Source organism: Otolemur garnettii, unplaced genomic scaffold (assembly GCF_000181295.1).
Source record: "Otolemur garnettii isolate 467f Iridium unplaced genomic scaffold, OtoGar3 scaffold00150, whole genome shotgun sequence".
NCBI classification, from domain to species: Eukaryota; Metazoa; Chordata; class Mammalia; order Primates; family Galagidae; genus Otolemur; species Otolemur garnettii.
In genome coordinates this window covers 4,281,853-4,289,560 of record NW_003852545.1, presented here as the reverse complement: position 1 = coordinate 4,289,560, position 7,708 = coordinate 4,281,853, and positions in this window count along the sequence as shown.

Here is a 7,708-nt window from a genome sequence, read left to right as displayed (position 1 = left end):
GATAGTTAGGCTGGCAGTCTCAATAAAAATTCCATGAAGAGGTGTGGTGAGCAACAAAATGTGTGTTGTTTATATTATGTTGTTCAATAAAGAGCGGTTATAAGAACTTGCATGGACCTAAAATGGCATACTAGTGCAACAGAGGCTAGCAATTTAATATAAAAGGAATGGGACTAAAAGGACCCCAACGTACATCTGGCCTCCAGAGAGAACAGTTGCCAACTAGTTCTGTCCATGCCTTCACGTGGTGCAGCTCCTCCAACCCATGCTCATTTACTGATCTGAAAGGAATTCAGTCCAGGAAGAGGTGGACTTAGAAAAGGGTGACAGTGTTAAAAGCTAGTCTGGAAATTATAAAAATAGCCAAAATATCTTGATGTGTCATGGATAGGGAAATATCTGTCTGGTTAGAAGGAGCTGTGGGTATAACATGGGCCCTTGAATTCGGATTCTCTGAGACTAACAACAGCACAATCCCATTTACAGTTTCCCACTTCGAGCAAAGGGATCAGAAGACAGGTGGTATTTGGAGTTCTACCTGCCTCTAAGCCCTCGATTAACCCCTGCAAGAGGGAAAGTGGTATCTGTCCTACTATTCGTTAGACTCTTGTGAATCCCTCGAAACATCATTGACTCTTTTCAAATTTTAAATTATTAAGAAACAACTAGACTGAGATAAAGTCGTTTTCACATAGGTTGGTAGTTTTTCTTGGTTTTTCTTTAAGTTGTAAATTAATTTTCAAAGCCTTTTTCTACATAGAAAGTATAATTGTTTATAATTGTTTTCTCAGGGTTTTCCTTTCTTATTTGAAAGAGAGGCATCTTGGAAGGATAGGAGAGAAGACGTAGCCTTTCACCCTGAAGCCACCATCTATCAAAGCTGCTTCTAGTTTTACTGGCTTATTCTTCTGAAGTAGAAAGATGGTTAATATTATAACTGTAGAGTGTCCCGGAAGACACGGGCTGAATAAATTAAGTTTTTAAGCATTAAGGAGACATTTTCTACCCTCAAAGGACCCAGACTCTTTTCTACCCCCAAGAGGAATCTAGCTGTAACTAAAGTACTCAAGATTTAAAAGCGTTTTCCTTGGTAACCAAAGTTAAGTCCCAGCAACTTGCAAAGTTGCAGAGAAACTCTTCACAAAAACCGATTTTCTGACATTATTAATTTCATTATAGCATTTACACGGTTTTTAGGTTGGTATAGATTCATCCTTGTTTAGGAACTGAGTGGTGACATTGCCAGAAGAAATAGTACATTTTAAAATAAAATATTTTCTTTAGCCATAAATGTTATGATTTCATGATGTGTCACTGATCTAATAATCTTTGATAAACACTAAAAAACTTTGGTAATAACAAATAACGGAGTCCTGTTACAGATGAGTTTGCTTACACTGATAAAATCTGCCAGTAGTTTTAAAAACTTGTTTTATATACTGTACTAATTACTGTGGGAAAATGACAGTTACTGAAAGACATTCTCTTTAAATTTAAACAAATTTGAGCCTTAAATATTAATTAGAGCACATCTCAGCCATGGACAGGTTTATGCTCCTCTAAGGAAAAAAATAGGGTAAAACTTGCCACACTTTGCAGTGCAGGTTTTCAAATGCTTGGCTTTCTATTCTAAAACAGAATCTTAAATTCTTATTTCCAGTTTTTTTTCTCTCGCTCACAAATATGTTTATCATATTAAAATTGTACAATCCCGGTGAAATACTCAAGTGTTGTAAATAAAACTATTTTTTTTAAACTTTACTCATGTGAGCGTATGAACCTTCATTTCTTTTCATAGAGAAAAATATTTAAAACTTCATCTTGCCAACTCACGGTCATGCAAACTATTCTAAGTATGGTCAATTCAGATAGCAAATTGGTTGCCCTCAAATTTATTCCTTTTCAGTATCTCCCAGCTCCCTGGGGGTTTTCTAAGTCTGTAGTGAGGGGTGACGTGTGCACACCATCCTCGCATGGAAGAATTCCACGTGGACTGAGTCTAACCCACTGACTTCTGCTGTGGTGCATTTTTATTTTATGTGGCTTTCTTCTTTAGGCACTGTGACAGCTGTGGACTGCATCTATGTCCCCACCAATGGCCATCAGCCTGAACGTCAGGCACAGGTTTTGAGTTCTTCCTGTCTCACATGATTTTTTGGGGTCAACCAGCTCACAGGAACTTTTCATTTACTCTTCTCTGCCACATAGGATGCCACACACATCCACCTACACACTTTCCCAGGTTGAAAATGGTCTTCTGTATTCAAAATTGCATCATCCTGAGCTATACCTATAGTAGCTGGTCACAAATAGGACTATTCTTCCCTTATCTAATAAACCTAACCATTGATGAAGGCTCTCTCTGTGTTCAAAATTTTAGTCAACCTTCTCTGAGTCCTCTTTTTCTCCAGCCTTTAACCTTGACCCCGTCTTAGCAATGAATCCTGATTATTCGTTCCTCGCATTTCCACTTTCCCTTGATAATTGATCAAGTCTTCATGCCCTACCTGTTATTATCTATTATCTATTAGCCTGGCTTTAGCAAGAGTCTTCTTATGACAGTTTAGCAAAAATCCTTTTGTTTTTCATATCTCCCCTTAGTAATTTTCCATCCTCTGATCACCCCCCTTTTCCAATGTTGATCTTTGGATATAAAACCTCATGTGTTGTTTTCGTGTTCAGAGTTGAGTCTGATCTCTTTCCCCTGTTGCAATAGACTTGTCTCCTATTGTAATAGTCTTGAGTAAAGTCTTCTTTACCTTTTTACAAATGCCAGAATAATTGTCTCTTAGCATCATCTTATTTACTCCCCCCATCCAAGAAGCCCAACAGCATCCCTAAGTAATATTTAGAGCTTCAGATGTCTTGTCTAACAAGATGTGGACTGCAAGCAGCCTTCATTGTGCTGTTCTGGTGGAGAATATCTAAAGTGGTGAATATCAAAGTGAGAATATCAAGGTGCATCTTTGGATGGACTGTCCGAGTAAATTGGGACAACCTGTTCAGCAGGCTCTACATGAAAGATAGAGGAAGAGGAGCAAATTCCAGGCCCCACACTTCCTCTGAGGATGCTCCCCCCAGCTGTGGGAGGGCCCCTCCACCACAGCCACTCTGGACTGACACAGACCCAGACCGGAAGCTGTGCAGCTGTGTTGCTCCCGAGAGAAGGGACAGCCAGATTGTGAGCCCTGGGTTCTGCAACCAGTGCCATGGTTACTGGACAAGGAACAGATTTTGTAAAACAAATCAAAATTAAGAAAACACCAAAATATAAGTTATCATCTTTAAAAGACTGACTTCATAGACACCTTTGGATGAATTACAACCAGCAACACTACACAATCTCTGCAGAGTTTCAGTCCTCACTCCAGGCCTGTTAGCAGAAGAGCAGCTGGAGTGACGCCCCCAGAGACCCCTTCATCTGGCTCTTCTGTGGCCCAGGAGGAACTGTACTCATGACAAACAGCTCTCTAGCCCTATGTCTAAAATTAAATTTAAAAAAAGTTAAGACCTTCTGGATGCTCATGGTTAAAATAAATCACAAACAATATTCTCCCATGAGGTAAATAGTAAATTAAACAGATTTAAGCATTAAATGTACTTAATTAAATGATAAATTAGACATTTCAAGGCCTATGGGTTGGGAACAATGAATAAGAATTGTTGGTCGGGAAGGACTATGTGTAGCAGCTGTTAATCCCCAGTCTTCCCAGTTCAGAAGCATTTGGTTTTTGGGGGGAAAAATTTCTAATCATATCTCAGTACACAAATACCTTCATGGTCCTACTCAGCTCAGTCAGATAAATTTTAATTGTATGTGGTCGCTTTGGGTAGAGTATTGTTTTGTTGAAAATAAACTTTAAACATTTTTTAATGCAAGATACAGTGGGACTTAAATATGTATAAAGTCGAGAGATTAGAAGGGAATCTTTCTTATGCCAATAATAGCACTATTTTTGTTTTCCATTTGGAAATTTACAAATTAGGATAATTTTATTTATTTATTTATTTTTGAGACAGAGTCTCACTGTGTCACCCTCGGGAGAGTGCTGTGACTTCACAGCTCACAGCAACCTCAAACTCTTGGGCTTAGCGATTCTCTTGCCTCAGCTTCCCAAGTAGGTGGGACTAGAGGCACCTGCCACAATGCCTGACTAAGAATAATTTTATTCTTAACCATAAATAGAAAGAACAGAGGTGTGGAGAAAATTATTGTTAGCATACCACTTGGCTTCATGTGACCTTTAGAAAATCAGGAGAGCAGGCAACAACTGTGAACTACAACAAACTTCTTCATTTCTGGTTTTACTTTATTTCTGCTGCGCCAAGGTGAGAGTAGATTATTCACGTCCGATGATATATTTTGGATATAACAGACTAGTGTAAAGCAAGATTCATGTCCAATGAAAGAACAAGGAAAAAATTACAAGATGGTATCTACTCACAATTTTGTTCCAATGAACGTGCTGTCAGAGGCAAGTTGATTCTTAGGTCCTCTGAATCAAGATAGATGGATAGATGGAAAGATAGAAATAAAATAAGTCAAGGGCCAGTCATTACCCCACAAGAAACTACTAAGCTAAGTTACTTTAAAAAAGAAGTAAAAACCTGCTCAATTCATTTATTTTAAGGAAAATGTTCTGACAGCCTTGGAATTCTGCCTGAGTCCCATATTGTGAGGGAGAAAGTGGTCCGGAGTGCTGAATAGGAAGGATTGTGTGTTAACATCGCTGCCATTAATCCCTACTTTGTCCATTTCAATCAATAGATTTTTTTGCCTAAGGAAGAAGATTTTAGTATCTGCTCAAGTGCACTGCTCACACCGATAGAGGAGAAGTACATTGACCATTCCCACCCACTGCCTTGATAATTTGAAGTACAAACATGATTCACTAGCTCTAATATTTTGAGTTAATTAACAAACCTCCTTAAACTTCAACTTATTTTCCCCTGAAATTAACATATAATTGCCTCTTGAATAACACTGGTTTGAACTGTCAGGCTCCACTCATACCAGGATTTTTTTTTCAATAAATATATTGGTAAAATATTTGGAAATATGAGATAACTAAAGAATAACTTACAGATGAAGCACACAGCCTGGAAATATAGAAAAGAAAATTAGAAGAAGTTAAGTGTTATAAATACAAAAAGTATCTTTAGATCCTTGTCTATTTTATCATTGATTAACATAAAACATAACCAAATCTATTATAACAAGTGAAAAGGTATTAAAACTAACCCACATTCTTACACACTGTAAAGGGCACAGAAAGATAAACATATAAATAAAATACATTTCAGAATAAAATATATTTCACAGTGACAGGAATATAAACAAATGTAAAGATGCAATATTAAACCACAACTGTGTTACTGGATCCGTAAAGGGGGCCAGGCTGGGTCCTGTCACTTACCACACAAAGAACTAATTATTGAGACAACGAGGACTGCCAAGGAAGAGGAATTTTAATACAAGAGATGATTGAAACAGTCTGAAATCCATTTCACTGACCAGCTAAGGGCTTGAGTTTTTACAGCATGCTGTGGATTGCAGGCCAGGGTTGGGGTCTTAGGGTCTTCAGTTGGCCTGTTCAAGAACCAGCTGGAGGTGATGAACACGGAGTTCTGTGGAGAGGCTTATTAAGTGCGGTTGGTGAGCTTGACTAGCAAATTGTGAGGGAACAAATCATAGAGAGGAGGTTACTTTACAGGGGTGATTACAACTGCAAAAAATTAACTACAGTAGGACGTTGCCTGTGGCTCAAAGGGGTAGGGTACTAGTCCCATATACCAGAGGTGGCGGGTTCACATTTGGCCCCAGCCAAAAAAAAAAAAAAACACACAAAGAAAAAAATAGATAAATTAACTGCAGTCCACACTGCACTACTGTGATAATTTTGTAATCATCTCCCATTGCGATTTCAGTGAGCTCAAGTATTGTGAGTATTCGTCTATAAACCCTTGCATAGCACCAGCGGTTGAGGCCGAGAAGGTTTGCCTAGGATTCTGATAGACCAGAGAAAAACCAAGGCACCCAAGGTAGCATCCGCTTTATTCAAGAATTGGCTGGTATTAAGCAGGCATGGGACATCCACCTTCATTAGGCTAGTGGGGGCAGAGGACCCAGCTTAGGAAACTTGTGCCCCATAGGAGATCCTCAGCCTGGGAAGAAGTCCACACAGGTGGAAAGCCTCAGAGTCTTATATAGAGGTCAGAACGGTGATTCCAATCAAGGACTAATGACCATTACCTAAGATAATAACGGGACACCTGCTGGCTTAATTACTGTTACTGAAAACAATCTGACACCTTGTCATCTTCGGGCAAGTGAGCCTAATTAACTCATCTTCCCTACAGCTTGCCATGCTAAGCCTCTCCACATGAGTCATTCATCTCTCCAGTAAAATTGTGTATTGCAATAAGAAGTGATCTCTTGAGGTTTCTGTGTATATTTAATCTTGTTTTCTGTAATATCATAAACCTTGAATAAACAGTTAGGCTCCCATACAAAGTGTCACTAGTGATGCTGGCAGTGCTCCCAAGAAGCTTGTCATTCTATAACAACCTAAAATAAAAATGAGGGTGAGCAATCTAAACCTGGAGAATTTAATGCCAGCAAAGGATGGTTTGATAATTTCAGAAAGAGGTTTGGTTTAAAAAAATATCAAGATAACAGGAGAAGCAGCTTCTGCCAAGATGCCATTGCATTAATCACTGGAGCTTTCCAAAGGCTGTCAGACAGGTTTGTAACACAGACGGATGTGCCTTCTAATGGGGGACAAAATTAGGAAGGAAGGGAAAAGGATTTGTATTAATAAGGAAGAGAAATGCACTCCAGGATTTAAGGCTAACTCTACTGTTTTGTCCAAATGCAGTTGGGTCTATGAGTAGGACTGTCCCTATCTATAAACTGCTAACGCCTGAGCCCTGTGTATGTGTGTGAGGAGGGGAACTTAACACACAGCTGTAAGTCTATTGGCTACACAGCAAGAAGATCTTGCTGAGAACACTTTCCTGAATTGGTTCTATTAGTGCTTTTTTCCCTGAAGTTAGAAAGTATCTTTTGAGTCAGAGATTGCCTTTAAAAATTATTTTTTTCCTATGGTTTTTTATTATTATTATTAAATCATAGCTGTGTACATTAATGCAAGCATAGGGTACAATGTGCTGGTTTTACATACAATTTGAAATGCTTTCAACAAACTGGTTAATGTAGCCTTCATGACATTTTCTTAGTTATTGTGTTAAGACATTTATATTCTATACCTAGTAAATTTCACATGTACCCTTACAAGATGCATCATAGATGTGGTCCCACCAATTATTCTCCCTCTACCCCTCCTTCCCACCCCGCCCTCTCCACTTTCCCCTTCTTCTTGGGCTATAATTGGGTTATAGCTTTCTTATGAAAATTGGTTTCATAGTAAGACTGAGTACATTGGATACTTTTTCTTCCATTCTTGAGATACTTTGCTAAGAAGAAAATGTTCCAGCTCCATCCATGTAAACATGTAAGAGGTAAAGTCTCCATCTTTCTTTAAGGCTGCATAATATTCTGAGGTGTACATACACCACAATTTATGGATCCATTTGTGGGTCAATGGGCATTTGGGCTTCTTCCATGACTTAGCAATTATGAATTGGGCTTCAGTAAACATTCTGGTACATATATCTTTGTTATAATGTGATTTTTGGTCTTCTGGAT